Source organism: Salvelinus fontinalis, chromosome 8 (assembly GCF_029448725.1).
Source record: "Salvelinus fontinalis isolate EN_2023a chromosome 8, ASM2944872v1, whole genome shotgun sequence".
Lineage (NCBI taxonomy): Eukaryota > Metazoa > Chordata > Actinopteri > Salmoniformes > Salmonidae > Salvelinus > Salvelinus fontinalis.
The window spans coordinates 38,400,827-38,417,731 of NC_074672.1; positions in this window are offsets into that span (position 1 = coordinate 38,400,827).

Here is a 16,905-nt window from a genome sequence, read left to right on the forward strand (position 1 = left end):
TTCCGTCGATATATGTCCAAAATGTCCATTTATTTGGCGCGTTTGATCCAGAAAAACACTGGTTCCAACTTGTGAAACTTGACTACAAAATATCTCAAAAGTTACCTGTAAACTTTGCCAAAACATTTCAAACTACTTTTGTAATACAACTTTAGGTATTTTTTAACGTAAATAATCGATAAAATTGAAGACGGGATGATCTGTGTTCAATACAGGATTAAAACAAACTGTAGCTAGCCTTCTGGTCATGCGCCTCTAACAAACAGGATACAACAAGTGACCCTGATTCAAAATGGCCGAACTTCTTCATTACACAAAGGAAAAACCCTCAACCAATTTCTAAAGACTGTTGACATCCAGTGGAAGCGGTAGGAACTGCAAGAAGGTCAATTAGAAATCTGTATTCCCAATGAAAATCCATTGAAAAGAGAGTGACCTAAAAAAAAAAAAAATCTGAATGGTTTGTCCTCGGGGTTTTGCCTGCTAAATAAGTTATGTTATACTCTCAGACATGATTCAAACAGTTTTAGAAACTTCAGAGTGCTTCCTATCCAAATCTACTAACAATATGCATATCTTATCTTCTGGGGATGAGTAGCTGGCAGTTGAATTTGGGTATGCTTATCATCCAAACGTGAAAATGCTGCCCCCTATCCTAGAGAAGTTAATGATGTTTGTCCATCATGAGACTCTGTAGACGTGAAAGCCTATTTCACTTCCTTAAAGTCTAGAGAATTAAGCTAAGATAACTCAAGAAATCTGCCGTTTTTGCCGAGGATGTTTTAGTTGCAAACTTGTGTACCTAACTTAGGTGTTAGTTAGTATTTCTCAAGTAAAAAAAATGGAGACTTGTCTTATGTAAACAAAGGCTAGGCAGGGCGGTCTCGCTGTCTATGCTTTTGGATAGACAGTAATCACCGCAGCTGTTCATCTCAAGTTAGTGGGCAAATGTACATCGTCAAATCAAAACCCAACCTTCATTTACCCGTTGTGACACACGGATGTTCCAAACTTCGTTTTAGATGAGACCCAAATGATCCTATTTACACTTTGTAGTCAAGTTTGACACTAGAATAACTGTTTCTGACTCATATCAATACCACATAGGCCATTTTCAAAGGGATTTGTTGCTTTTTAAAGGCAGTTTGTCTTCAACCCCTGTCCGCTCAGTTGAACCAGCAGAGCAGTGTTTCCTGCACACAGAAATCGGCTCCATATTTCACTGACGATGACAAACGAGCCGGGCCTGAACACTATACATGATTTAGTATTTACACAACAAGATTTATGACCTGAGGTGGCTCTGAGATGCCAGCCATGAAGAGGTAAGCTACAGCTACAGTATCTTATCACAGGTAGTGGAGGGAACATGGTTATTGTGATGGGATAGACACTAGGACTACACGATGCTTTAAAGTACTGTAAAAACATACTACCACCAGGTGGACTCCCCTCACATAGAAAGATGCACACACACACACACACACACACACACACACACACACACACACACACACACACACACACACACACACACACACACACACACACACACACACACACACACACACACACACACACACACACACACACACACACACACACACACACACACAGGGATGCAGAGCATAGCACCAGGAAGCAGAACATAAGGAGAGCTGGAAGGAGAGACTTATTCCCAGGGCTGGTAAGGTAACCGTATTACCGCCACACCGGCAGTCACCAGTCATGAAGGCAGTCAAATTCCATGTGACCGTTTAGTCACAGTAATTAGGCTTCTCCAAGCTCTGACGCTGCTCATGGTCATTAGTAGCATACCAAACTGCCTGTTACTCAGCACTCTATTGTCGCTCTAATCACTCTGACATCAATACAAATGTCATCAAAAATCGAATCAAACACTTCATGAGAGCCCATGAGCTCGTATTGTGCGACATTTCAATAGGCTAACAGCCTCTATTAAAATAAATGAGGATCCCATCAGATTTCTATAAGCTAGTAGGCCAACTATATTTATTTCTCAACTTTCCTAATATTAAGCACATTGCTTCTCTTTACAAAAGGAGTAAAGCCTACCTGGCTGTCATGAAAAAATAAACCACAGGAATTACAGCAACACAAAGAGGTTGCATTAACAGGTGCTTGTCAAATTGTGAATGAGAGACTGATGAAGTGTGTGCAGCCTGCACAAAAAAACTAAGCAGAGCTCATGCCTTTCATGCAACTTTTTTTTGAAATCATCATTAGAGTCTCATCATGCAGACTTATCTTGTATTAAAAATGGAAACATATAGTCCAACATTTGTATCACAACTAAAGTTACATAAATTACTCTAAATAAAGCATATAGGAGTAGCTGTTTCTTTGTTAAGAGCTCCACACAGAACACATGTGCTCACTCCCTCAAATCGTTTGGAGAAAAATACTTTCTATTTTATTCAGCTTTGTTCAATTGCTTTCTTCATAATATAAAATAATACAATATAATGCAACGGAATTCTTAGAAAATCTTGTCTGCTAAATGAACTAGTGCAGCCCACAGACATATGGAACAGCGAGATCAGGACCTAACATAAGGACAACTCAGAATATGCTATTCTGTTCTTCTGAGACAGACTACATATTCTTCATATCATAAATAAAAAATAAATCATGGATTTATTGTGAAGGTGTGGGCTATATTTTATTACTAGGCTTGTAGGCTATGTGGAGAAGCCAGGAGATGCTGAATGTGTTTATGTTGATTAACGGTCAATTACCGTGAGACTTGCAGTTATGCCTTACAATCACCGGCTAACACAATTGTGACCGCCACAGCTATACTTATTCCCGCTGTGTCAATCTGTAGTCTTCCCTTTTCTATATGTGCTCTTTAGCTCTCCAAAATGTCCCTCTCTCCATCCCCCCATTCTCTCTCTTTCACCTCTCCTACCCTCCTCTCCCCTCTCTCTATCTCTGGGCACATCTGCTGCAATCTACGGGCATCAGTTCAGAGTCAAACCCAGTGAAAATGTACTCATTATACAAGCCCTGTACTAGATTTTACATTTATCAAGTCTCATTGAATATTTCTCAAAGACTGTCTGAAACGTTAGCCAGATAACTTCTTAAAACTCCCAGACATCACCACCTCTGCCCCCAGTAACAGTGCAGATCAATCATATTCATTCACAGCCCTCTGCAGTCTGTCGTTCAGAATGAGACTGCATGTTAAAAGCTGCTACTAATTGCAATGACATCGCTTCTGGTCATTCGCTGATCACATTTGCATATCTCTCATTGGAATCAGGGAAGAGACCGATGTCTTTATTAAGTACAGCCTGCCTCTTTGATCTGGGTGAATCTACTATTCCTGATATGAAACTTTCAGCAATCCTTCTGTTTGCCCCAAAGAGGTATTGATGGGGATGCAATGCGTGTGTAGGTAGGTGTGTGTGTGTGTGTGTGTGTGTGTGTGTGTGTGTGTGTGTGTGTGTGTGTGTGTGTGTGTGTGTGTGTGTGTGTGTGTGTGTGTGTGTGTGTGTGTGTGTGTGTGTGTGTGTGTGTGTGTGTGTGTGTGTGTGTGTCTACGTGCGTCCATGTGTGTAATTAATGCACATTGTGTGTTGTGAGATACAGTTTGCCTCCAGTGACAGCTCAACTGATGCAACAGCAAACGGCAGCGAGAAACAGCAAACAACACTACTGGACCACTCAAACAACACTACTGGACTACTCAAACAACACTACTGGACCACTCAAACAACACTACTGGACTACTCAAACAACACTACTGGACTACTCAAACAACACTACTGGACTACTCAAACAACACTACTGGACCACTCAAACAACACTACTGGACCACTCAAACAACACTACTGGACTACTCAAACAACACTACTGGACCGCTCAAACAACACTACTGGACTACTCAAACAACACTACTGGACTACTCAAACAACACTACTGGACTACTCAAACAACACTACTGGACTACTCAAACAACACCACTGGACTACTCAAACAACACTACTGGACTACTCAAACAACGCTACTGGACTACTCAAACAACACTACTGGACTAGTCAAACAACACTACTGGACTACTCAAACAACACTACTGGACTACTCAAACAACGCTACTGGACTACTCAAACAACAGTACTGGACTACTCAAACACTACTGGACTACTCAAACAACACTACTGGACTACTCAAACAACACTACTGGACTACTCAAACAACACTACTGGACTACTCAAACAGCTGCTATAAAAACATCACTCACATAGACTGTTACCTCCCAAAAACCGTCTGGTGATATTTCAGCCAGTCACACATTTCTGAAGTTTTGTAGAGTTATTAAGATTGGCCGTGGGACTGTCACTGAGTTTGAGGACCAACACTTTTGGTAAAGAGGGATATTGATGAATAGAGAGGTTGAAGGGTGAAATGAACAGAGAGAGAGAGAGAGAGAGAGTGAGAGAGAGTGAGAGACAGAGAGAGTGAGACAGAGACAGAGACAGAGAGAGAGAGAGACAAAGAGAGTGAGAGACAGAGAGAGTGAGAGACAGAGAGAGTGAGACAGAGACAGAGACAGACAGAGACAGAGAGAGACAGAGACAGAGAGAGACAGAGACAGAGAGAGACAGAGACAGAGACAGAGAGACAGAGAGAGAGAGAGAGAGAGAGAGAGAGAGAGAGAGAGAGAGAGAGAGAGAGAGAGAGAGAGTGAGAGAGAGATGGGATGGGATGGGATGACGTATAGCCTGCTCTTTAGGAGAGTGAGACATCCCTGGAGAGTCTTATTTCTATCCTCTACCACCCCCCCCCATCGCCTCCCCAGTCAGGAAGTCTATCCAGTTAAAGAATAGAAATGTCTATTTGATTAGTAACAGCCTGAGCGTGTCATCTAGAAAACACTGTTGAGTAGCTGTGTGTATGAGGTTGCAGAACCTGTTGAGTAATAGCACTGCAGACATTATTCCTTTCAATTGATGCGTTTAAACAGCCCATATATCTGACAGTAAACAGGTGCTTTCTGAAAGGCACTTTCTCTCACTGGTGGTACTTGTTTTGTCCCAAAGAAATCCATCTGAACCCATTGTTCAGCTTGACAGACTGCTCAATCAGGTAGGTAGCTTAGTGGTTAGAGTGTTGGACTTGTACCCGAAAGGTTGTAAGGTCAAATCACCAAACTGACGAGGTAAAAATCTGTTGTTCTGCTGCTGAACAAGGCAATTAACTCACTGTTACTAAGCCATCATTGAAAATAAGAACTTGTTCTTAACTGACTTGCCTAGTTAAATAAAGGTAAAATAAAAGGTAAGAGGGATTGAGAGAGAAAGTTTACTGTTAATTTTGTATTGTTTATTTCACTTTTGTTTATTATCTATTTCACTTTCTTTGGCAAACAAAAACATATGTTTCCCATGCCAATAAAGCACTAAAATGTAATGTAATGTAATGTAATGTAATTGAAAGAGAGCAAGGGAGAGAGTGAGTGCGACAGCGAGAGAGAGAAAGAGTGAGTGTGTGTGTGTGGTGTGCTCCAGTCAATAATTTATGTGTGTCCTCTTACACCTTGGCTTTTCTGGCAGAGAGCAGAGCAGTGTCAACATTAATAAGTTAAGAGACACAGTCTTAGATGTAACACACACACACACACACACACACACACACACACACACACACACACACACACACACACACACACACACACACACACACACACACACACACACACACACACACACACACACACACACACACACTGAGCACGAACCGATGCTGGCACTAAGACTACACTCAACCTGATGTATAAGCAAACAAGAAAAGGTTCATCCAGAGACGGCGCTCATAGTAGCCAGTGACATTTATGCAGGTAAACTGAAAAATATTTGAAATGTTTTCTACCATCATGTCACCTGTGCAACTAGAGGAGATAACTCTACATCATCTTTACTCCACACACAAACACATACCAAGCTCTCCCTCAGCCTCCATTTGGCTAATCTGATTATGAATCTATCCTCCTGATTCCTGCTTACAAGCAAAAACTCAAACAGGAAGTACCAGTGAGGTGCCCAATACAAAAGTGGTCCGATGAAGCGGACTATAGGACTGTTTTGCTATCACAGACTGGTATGTTCCGGGATTCATCCAATGGCATCGAGGAGTTTACTATATCAGTCACCGGCCTTATTATTAAGTACATAAACAGTTTCATCCCCACAGTGACAGTACGTACATATCCAAACCAGATGCCATGGATTACAGGCAACATTCGCAATGAAATAAAAAGCTAGAGCTGATGCTTTCAAGGAGCGGGACACTAATTCGGACACATATAAGAAACCCCGCTACAGGTAAAGCGTCAATACAGGACAAATCCTACTAAACTGGCTCTGACCCTCATTGGATGTGGCAGGGCTTGCAAACTATCATGGATTACAAAGGGAAGCCCAGTTGCGGGCTTACCAGAAGAGCTAAATGCATTCTATAGTCACGTTCACAAATGGGTCTTCCAAATGGACAATGACCCCCAAGCATTCTTCCAAAGTTGTGGCAAAATGGCTTAAGGACAACACGGTCAATCACAAAGCCCTGACCTCAATCCTATAGAAAATGTGTGGGCAGAACTGAAAAAGCATGTGCGAGCAAGGAGGCCTACAAACCTGACTCAGTTACACCAGCTCTGTCAGGAGGAATGGGCCAAAATTCACCCAACTTATTGTGGGAAGCTTGTGGAAGGCTACCCGAAATGGTTGACCAAAGTTAAACAATTTAAAGGCAATGCTACCAAATACTAATTGAGTGTATGTAAACTTCTGTGTAACGGCAGCCTTCCCTCTCTTCACTAGAAGAGAGAGTGTAGCAGGGATCGGACCAACACGCAGCGTAGCCAGTTCTCAACATGTTTAATTAAACGAAAACAGTGAACACTTACAACGATACAAAAACAACAAAATGTGGCAAACCGAAACAGTCCTAGCTGGTGCAGACAAAACACAGAGACAGGAAACAACCACCCACAATCCCCAACACAAAACAAGCCACCTATATATGATTCTCAATCAGGGACAACGATTGACAGCTGCCTCTGATTGAGAACCATATTAGGCTGGACACAGAAACAGACAAACTAGACACACAACATAGAATTCCCACCCAGCTCACGTCCTTACCAACACTAAACAAGCAAAACACATAAGAACTTTGGTCAGGACGTGACAGTACCCCCCCCCCCCCCCCCCCCCCCCCCCCCTGAGGTGCGGACTCCGAACGCACCCCTAAAACTCAAGGGGAGGGTCTGGGTGGGCATCTGTCCGCGGTGGCGGCTCCGGTGGTGGACGAGGACACCACTCCACCACTGTCTTTGTCCCCCTCCTTAGCGTCCTTTGAGTGGCAACCCTCGCCCCCGACCTTGGCCTAGGAATCCTCCCCAAGGCCCCCACATGATTTAGGAGACAGCTCAGGACAAAGAGGTATCTCAGGACAGAGAGGTAGCTCAGTACAGAGGGGCAACTCCGGACTGAAGGGCAGCTCCGGACAGAGAAGCAGCTCTGGACTGAAGGGCAGCTCCGGACTAATGGCAGCTCATGACTGGAGGGCAGCTCATGACTGGAGGGCAGCTCATGACTGGAGGGCAGCTCATGACTGGAGGTCAGCTCATGACTGGAGGTCAGCTCATGACTGGAGGTCAGCTCATGACTGGAGGTCAGCTCATGACTGAAGGGCAGCTCATGACTAGAGGGCAGCTCATGACCGGAGGGCAGCTCATGACCGGAGGGCAGCTCATGACTGGAGGGCAGCTCATGACTGGAGGGCAGCTCATGACTGGAGGTCAGCTCATGACTGGAGGTCAGCTCATGACTGAAGGGCAGCTCATGACTAGAGGGCAGCTCATGACCGGAGGGCAGCTCATGACTGAAGGGCAGCTCATGACTGAAGGGCAGATCCTGACTGGCTGGCGGCTCTGGCGGCTCCTGACTGACTGACGGCTCTAGCGGCTCCTGACTGACAGACGGCTCTGACGGCTCGGGACAGACGGGCGGCTCTGACGGCTCGGGACAGACGGGGGGCTCTGACGGCTCGGGACAGACGGATGGCTCAGATGGCGCTGGGCAGACGGATGGCTCAGATGGCACTGGGCAGACGGATGGCTCAGATGGCGCTGGGCAGGCAGGCCGCTCAGACGGCGCCGAATATACCGGACCGTGCAGGCGACTTGGCTCCCTTGAGCACCGAGCCTGCCCAACCTTACCTGGTTGAATGCTCCCCGTAGCCCGTCCAGTGCGGGGAGGTGGAATAACCCGCACTGGGCTGTGTTGGCGAACCAGGGACACCATGCGTAAGGTTGGTGCCATGTACACCGGCCCGAGGAGACGTACTGGAGGCCAGATATGTAGAGCCGGCTTCATGGCACTTGGCTCAATGCTCAATCTAGCCCGGCCAGTGCGGGGAGGTGGAATAACCCGCACCGGGCTATGCACACGTAAAGGAGACACCGTGCGCTCTTCCGCATAACACGGTGTCTGCCCGTACTCCCGCTCTCCACGGTAAGCATGGGAAGTGGGCGCAGGTCTCCTACCTGACCTCGCCACACTACCCTTTAGCCCCCCCCCCCCCCCCAAGAAATTTTTGGGATTTCTTCTCGGGCTTCGTGGCCAGCCGTGTTCCCTCATAACACCGCTTCCCCTTCTCAGCTGCTTTCGCTCTCTTAGCTGCCTCCACCTGTTCCCATGGAAGGCGATCCTTACCAGCCAGAATCTCCTCCCATGTGTAGCAACCCTTTCCGTCCAATACGTCCTCCCAAGTCCATTTCTCCTGGTCCCGCTGCTGCTGCTGCTGCCGCTGCTGCCCGTTGCTACGCTGCTTGGTCCGAGATTGGTGGGTGGTTCTGTAACGGCAGCCTTCCCTCTCTTCACTAGAAGAGAGAGTGAAACAGGGATCGGACCACCACGCAGCGTAGCCAGTGCTCAACATGTTTAATTAAACGAAAACAGTGAACACTTACAACGATACAAAAACAACAAAATGTGGCAAACCAAAACAGTCCTAGCTGGTGCAGACAAAACACAGAGACAGGAAACAACCACCCACAATCCCCAACACAAAACAAGCCACCTATATATGATTCTCAATCAGGGACAACGATTGACAGCTGCCTCTGATTGAGAACCATATTAGGCTGGACACAGAAACAGACAAACTAGACACACAACATAGAATTCCCACCCAGCTCACGTCCTGACCAACACTAAACAAGCAAAACACATAAGAACTATGGTCAGGACGTGACATTCTGACCCACTGGGAATGTGATGAAAGAAATAAAAGCTGAAATAAATAATTCTCTCTACCGTTATTCTGACATTTCACATTCTTAAAATAAAGTGGTGATCCTAACTGACCTAATACAAGGAATTTTACTAGGATTAAATGTCAGGAATTGTGAAAAACTGAGTTTAAATGTATTTGGCTAAGGATATGTAAACTTCCGACTTCAACTGTATCTACCTCAATTACCTCGTTCCCTGCATATCGACTCATTACAGGTACCCCTTGTATATAGCCAAGTTATCATTACTCATTGTGTATTTATTATAAAATTATTATTTTTAACTTTTCTATTATTTCTCTATTTTCTCTCTGCGTTGTTGGAAAGGACCCGTAAGTAAGCATTTCACTGTCATTGTTTACGCAGTATGTGACGAATAAAATTACATTTGATTAATTTGATTAGTTCTTCCCAGCTGGGACAGGACATTGACATCATTCACAATCGTGTGTGTGTGTGTGTGTGTGTGTGTGTGTGTGTGTGTGTGTGTGTGTGTGTGTGTGCATGTGTAAAAATGCTACAAAACAGAATGGATGTATTTAGTCTAGGCTGCTCCCGTCTTGGCTTTGTTGTGATAACAGCTCAGTCATTCTATACATCTCAATAAGACCCCAGTCATATAGATTGATTAATCCCACTGGAGAGGAGCACACACACACACACACACACACACACACACACACACACACACACACACACACACACACACACACACACACACACACACACACACACACACACACACACACACACACACACACACACACACAGAAGAGCAGCAAAGCAGCAGGCCTAAAAGACTGAGTTGTGTGTTCAGGGACAGAATGCAAAGGTCCTGCTGGTCTAAAAGTCAACAGAATGTGTGCCAGTAGGAGGAATGGCCCCTACACTACATCACAGCCCAAACATTCCTGTGATAGGTCTATTATAGACAACACTGATGGCCCCCTACACTACATCACAGCCCAAACATTCCTGTGATAGGTCTATTATAGACAACACTGATGGCTCCCTACACTACATCACAGCCCAAACATTCCTGTGATATGTCTATTACAGACAACACTGATGGCCCCCTACACTACATCACAGCCCAAACATTCCTGTGATAGGTCTATTATTGTTTCTTTGAGAAGTGATTAGATTTTTATGAATCTGTGAGTGTTTCCCTGAACCTGTCAGTCTTCCACCCAGTTGCCTTCAGCGCTCATTAACCTTCCTGACACTCATATACCCTCTATCACATCTCTCATATCACTTCTATCACTTTACCTCTCTCTCTCATCTCTCTCTCTCTCACATCCCCTCTCTATCATCTTTCATATCCCATCTCTCTCTCTCTCTCTCTCTCTCTCTCTCACATCCCCTCTCTATCATCTTTCACATCCCATCTTTCTCCATACATCTCTCCCTCGATCCCCCACTCTCTCTCTCTCTCTCTCTCTCTCTCTCTCTCAACTGGGGACATTTTGTTTGTCGCCACAAGGTCAAATGCTATTTCTAGGTAGTTTAGAGTTAAGGTTAGAATTAGTGTTAGGGTGAGAATTAGGTTTAGGGTTAGGAACTAGGGTTAATTTTAGGGTTTGGAGCTAGGGTTAGGTTCAGGATTAGGGTTAGATTTGAGTTAAGGTTAGGGTTAAGATTATGGTTAGGATTAGGTTTAGGGTTAAAAATATAATTTTGAATGGGAGTGAATTGCGTGTACCCACAAGGTCAGTTGAACAAGACTGTGTGTGTGTGTGTATGTGTGTGTGTGTGTGTGTGTGTGTGTGTGTGTGTGTGTGTGTGTGTGTGTGTGTGTGTGTGTGTGTGTGTGTGTGTGTGTGTGTGTGTGTGTGTGTGTGTGTGTGTGTGTGTGTGTGTGTGTGTGTGTGTGTGTTTAGTTGTAAGATGCCAACTGCTCTGCCTATTATTTAGGAAGGAGATCATGTCTTCTTACGTGGCGTTGACTTCCAGTGAGTTATGGTTGCTCGTTGAGGCGCAGTGCTATCAGCATCTCACCGAAGAAACACGACAAGGCTGAGAGAGAAGAACACGCACACACACCACACTCACACAGGTTTATCTTAAACACACACACACAGACACAGAAACACACACTCTGACACAGTGATTTAATGCGTTTTAATCATTTTAACATTGCTTGTTTTTTCTGCCTCGCAACCTCTCAATAACAAGTTGTCTCAAAACCTAACATCTAGATGAAGTTTCGTACACACCCACGCACACACACACACACACGCACACACACACACACACACACACACACACACACACACACACACACACACACACACACACACACACACACACACACACACACACACACACACACACACACACACACACACACACAGGTTTATCCTAAACACACACCACACACAGCAGTGTATGTGAGGCAGGAAGAAATAGACATTGAGACTACGGTATGCGATATCACCAGTGCTGTAGGTGCTGCAGGTGTGTGACTTTGCAGTAACGTGGTTGGGACATTGTCAAATCCCCTGAGAATGCTGGCTGTCTGCCTGCCTGGCTGCCTGCCTTGCTGCCTGGCTGCCTGCCTGGCTGCCTGGCTGCCTGCCTGCAGCTCCCCACCACACAGCACCAGACCCTGTGTGTCTTTCACACTGAGCAGGCAGGGGAAGTGGGCCCTCTGGTACAGGGTCTGATGGTCACTGGAGTCACCATGAGAACACACTTTCCGTTTCCATGACTGTGCTTATTTCTCTGTGAAGGACATTGAAGATGTGTATGTGCACTTTATAGTTTCATTGGATATGGTTTGACTGTTTCTTATACGGGCCTGGTAAACTTAATCTAATGTCCCCCTCAACTTAATGTGACCCCAGTGGCAGATGAATGAGTGAGCATTGTGTTGGCAAACTGAGATATTAGCTGAGCTGCAGGACTGTTCAGATCACGACACTGTGAGCATGACTTCAGTCAGAAATAAGATATCTCCAGCAGATTGCAAAAGTCCCGAGATGGGGCAAATAATGATGGAAAGGAAACACAAAAGTGATGTATTGTTCCCAGTCTAAGTCTTTGTGGCTGTGCCCTCAGACTACTGGGTTTAAGAGGAGTCTAAACACACACATTATAAATCTGCACCATTTATAGATTACCCTGAAGTGACCCCTGCTGGTGATTTAGTTCAATGCAATGTGTGTATTCATATACTTGTATAATTCCTGATTTAAAAAAGACTACTAAGCATTAAACTTGAGTAAAATCTCCACATGTATAGGGGGACTTTCAAGATTGAAAGAAATCACTTCACAAGCTAACTGGAATTGGAATGACAGTAAGATTGGTGTGTTTACAGTCAAGATGATCTCACCAGCACATCGCTTGCACTAGTAAACAAAATGTATGCTCTTGGTGGTGAATTTTACCTCGCCAATCTCTCCGTCCATACTGTCTCTGAGTTGAGTGATTTCACTTTGAAAAGTATTGAGCACCTTTCTACCTTTCTGTCTGTCACTCTCTCCCTGTCCACTCAGCCAGTCAACTTCCTGTATCCCCCCTTCACTCTCTCCCTGTCCACTCAGCCAATCAACTTCCTGTATCCCCCCTTCACACTCTCCCTGTCCTCTCAGCCAGTCAACTTCCTGTATCCCCCCTTCACTCTCTCCCTGTCCACTCAGCCAATCAACTTCCTGTATCCCCCCCTTCACTCTCTCCCTGTCCACTCAGCCAGTCAACTCCCCGTATCCCCCCCTTCACTCTCTCCCTGTCCACTCAGCCAGTCAACTTCCTGTAACCCCCCCTTCACTCTCTCCCTGTCCACTCAGCCAGTCAACTTCCTGTATCCCCCCTTCACTCTCTCCCTGTCCACTCAGCCAGTCAACTCCCCGTATCCCCCCCTTCACTCTCTCCCTGTCCACTCAGCCAGTCAACTTCCTGTATCCCCCCCTTCACTCTCTCCCTGTCCACTCAGCCAGTCAACTCCCTGTATCCCCCCTTCACTCTCTCCCTGTCCACTCAGCCAGTCAACTCCCCGTATCCCCCCCTTCACTCTCTCCCTGTCCACTCAGCCAGTCAACTTCCTGTATCCCCCCTTCACTCTCTCCCTGTCCACTCAGCCAGTCAACTTCCTGTAACCCCCCCTTCACTCTCTCCCTGTCCACTCAGCCAGTCAACTTCCTGTATCCCCCCTTCACTCTCTCCCTGTCCACTCAGCCAGTCAACTCCCCGTATCCCCCCCTTTACTCTCTCCCTGTCAATTCAGCCAGTCAACTTCCTGTATCCCCCTCTTCACTCTCTCCCTGTCCACTCAGCCAGCCAACTCACCGTATCCCCCTTTTTCCATCCCCTTCACTCTCTCCCTGTCCACTCAGCCAGCCAACTCACCGTATCCCCCTTTTTCGATCCCCTTCACTCTCTCCCTGTCCACTCAGCCAGCCAACTCACCGTATCCCCCTTTTTCCATCCCCTTCACTCTCTCCCTGTCCACTCAGCCAGCCAACTCACCATACCCCCTCCCCCTTCTTCCCTCTCCCCTCTTCCCTCCCCTTCACTCTCCTCCTGTCCACACAGCAGCTCAACATAATACCACCCTATCCCAGCATGACTCATCATACAACCCCCCCCCCCCCCCCCCCAAACACATATACACACTTTCTATTTTCCCTTTCTTAGACACTTCCTATTGTCCCATCCTTGGACACTTCCTATTGTCCCTTTCTTGGACACTTCAAATGCATCTCCAAGATTCCTCTCTCTACTTTCTTGCTTGCTAGACTGCTTTCTGACGACAACACGATTGATCTGATCTGAGCCAGAGATCCACAGAGAAGCAAGAGAGGTACCAATACCACACACTCAGGCACACGCACACACACACACGCAGACGCACACACGCAGACGCACACATGCACACACTGGTTGTATGGTGGAGTACGGCTGGTGAGTGACCAGCTAGGGCACCTTACCCCAGCTAGGGCACCTTACCCCAGCTAGGGCACCTTACCCCAGCTAGGGCACCTTACCCCAGAGTGCAGTATTCCAGTTTTCGTGAATGCTAGCTCTCAGGGATAAGTTGAGTGATGGGGACAGAACAAGAAAGGAATCTATTAAAAGTTCCCCAAGGATATCAGACAACAAACACCTGAGCCCAGTCAATACCTACTCTCTACTCCAGTGGGGGCTGGTGGGAGGAGCTATAGGAGGATGGGCTCATTGTAATGGCTGGAATGGAAGAAATGGATACTTCTTGGATACCTTTACACTCTTCCTGTCCACACAGCAACTCAACATAATACCACCTCTTCCCATCATGACTCATCATACACCCCCCCCCCCCCCCCCCCACACACACACACACACACACTGCAGTCTGTGAAAGGTGACATTCACCAAGCTGTCTACCAACCCCGCCAGACAAGTCATGGCATTGTCAGTCGACCACGTAAGGGCGCAATTAACTTTGGGAGCCTCCTGACAGCTGTGTGTGCGTCTGTCTACGTGTGTGTGTGTGTGTGTGTGTGTGTGTGTGTGTGTGTGTGTGTGTGTGTGTGTGTGTGTGTGTGTGTGTGTGTGTGTGTGTGTGTGTGTGTGTGTGTGTGTGTGTGTGTGTGTGTGTGTGTGTGTGTGTGTGTGTGTGTGTGTGTGTGTGGCCCTTTATCAACTAGCTGAGATGTTGATGAAACATGCTGATGAAACTAGTCAGTGGGTGTCATTTTACAGACTCTGCCCTGTCTCTGGCCGCGGGGTGACAGGACAAGCCCAAAGTGTATTACTTCAACAATTAACAACTATCATCAACAACAACTGGGGGACCCCCAGTCCCAAACCAACCTCTAGTCATCTGGAGGACTCACTGTTCCCCAGTCCCAAACCAACCTCTAGTCATCTGGAGGACTCACTGTTCCCCAGTCCCAAACCAACCTCTAGTCATGCAGAGGACTCAATGGTCCCCAGTCCCAAACCAACCTCTAGTCATGCAGAGGACTCAATGGCCCCCAGTCCCAAACCAACCTCTAGTCAATGAGAGGACTCAATGGTCCCCAGTCCCAAACCAACCTCTAGTCAATGAGAGGACTCAATGGTCCCCAGTCCCAAACCAACCTCTAGTCAATGAGAGGACTCAATGGTCCCCAGTCCCAAACCAACCTCTAGTCAATGAGAGGACTCAATGGTCCCCAGTCCCAAACCAACCTCTAGTCAATGAGAGGACTCAATGGTCCCCAGTCCCAAACCAACCTCTAGTCAATGAGAGGACTCAATGGTCCCCAGTCCCAAACCAACCTCTAGTCAATGAGAGGACTCAATGGTCCCCAGTCCCAAACCAACCTCTAGTCAATGAGAGGACTCAATGGTCCCCAGTCCCAAACCAGCCTCTAGTCATGCAGAGGACTCAATGGTCCCCAGTCCCAAACCAACCTCTAGTCAATGAGAGGACTCAATGGTCCCCAGTCCCAAACCAACCTCTAGTCAATGAGAGGACTCAATGGTCCCCAGTCCCAAACCAACCTCTAGTCAATGAGAGGACTCAATGGTCCCCAGTCCCAAACCAACCTCTAGTCAATGAGAGGACTCAATGGCCTCAGTCCCAAACTGGTGGAGTACGGCTGGACGAGCTCAGGGCGAGGATCTCCTTCCAGTGAGACATCAGGGACTGTAACATACTCTGTTTCACGGAATGATGGCTCTCTCCGGATATACTGTCCTGTCCATACAGCCAGCTGGGTTCTCAGTACATTGCACAGACAGGAATGAAGAACGCTCAAGGAAGAAAGGCGCTGGTATATGTTTCATGATTTACTACTCATGGTGTGATTGTGATAAGGTCCAGAAAGTCCTTTTGTTCACCTGACCTAGAATACCTCACAATCAAAAGCCGACCGTATTACCTCTCAAGAGAATTCTCTTCGGTTATAGTCACAATCCCTCAAGCCGATACCACGGCGGCCCTCAAGGAACTGCACTGGACTTTGTGCAAACTGGAAACCACATATCCTGAGGCCGCATGTATTGTAGCTGGGGATTTTAACAAATCAAATTTCAGGAAAACGCTACCAAAGTTCATGAACAACCGCATTTAACCATGGCAAGGTGACTGGGAATATGGTTGATTACAAACAGTGTAGTTATTCCCTCCGTAAGGCAATCAAACAAGCAAAACGTCAGTACAGAGACAAAGTGGAGTCGCAATTCAACGGCTTAGACGTGAGACGTATGTGGCAGGGTCTACAGACAATCATGTATTACAAAGGGAAAACCAGCCATGTCGCAGAAACAACCTCTTGTTCCCGGATAGGCTAAACACCTTCTTCACCCGCTTTGAGGATAACACAGTGCCACTGACACGGCCCACTCCCAAGGACTGTGGGCTCTCGTTCTCCGTGGCCGACGGGAGTAAGACATTTAAGTGTGTTAACTCTCGCAAGGCTGCCGGCCCAGGCAGCATCCCTAGCCGCGTCCTCAGAGCATGCACAGACCAGCTGGCAGGAGTGTTTATGGACATATTCCATCTCTCCCAATCCCAGTCTGCTGTCCCCACTTGCTTCAAGTGAACCCAAGAAAGCAAAGGTAACAGATCTAAATGACTATTGCCCCATAGCACTCACTTCTGTCAT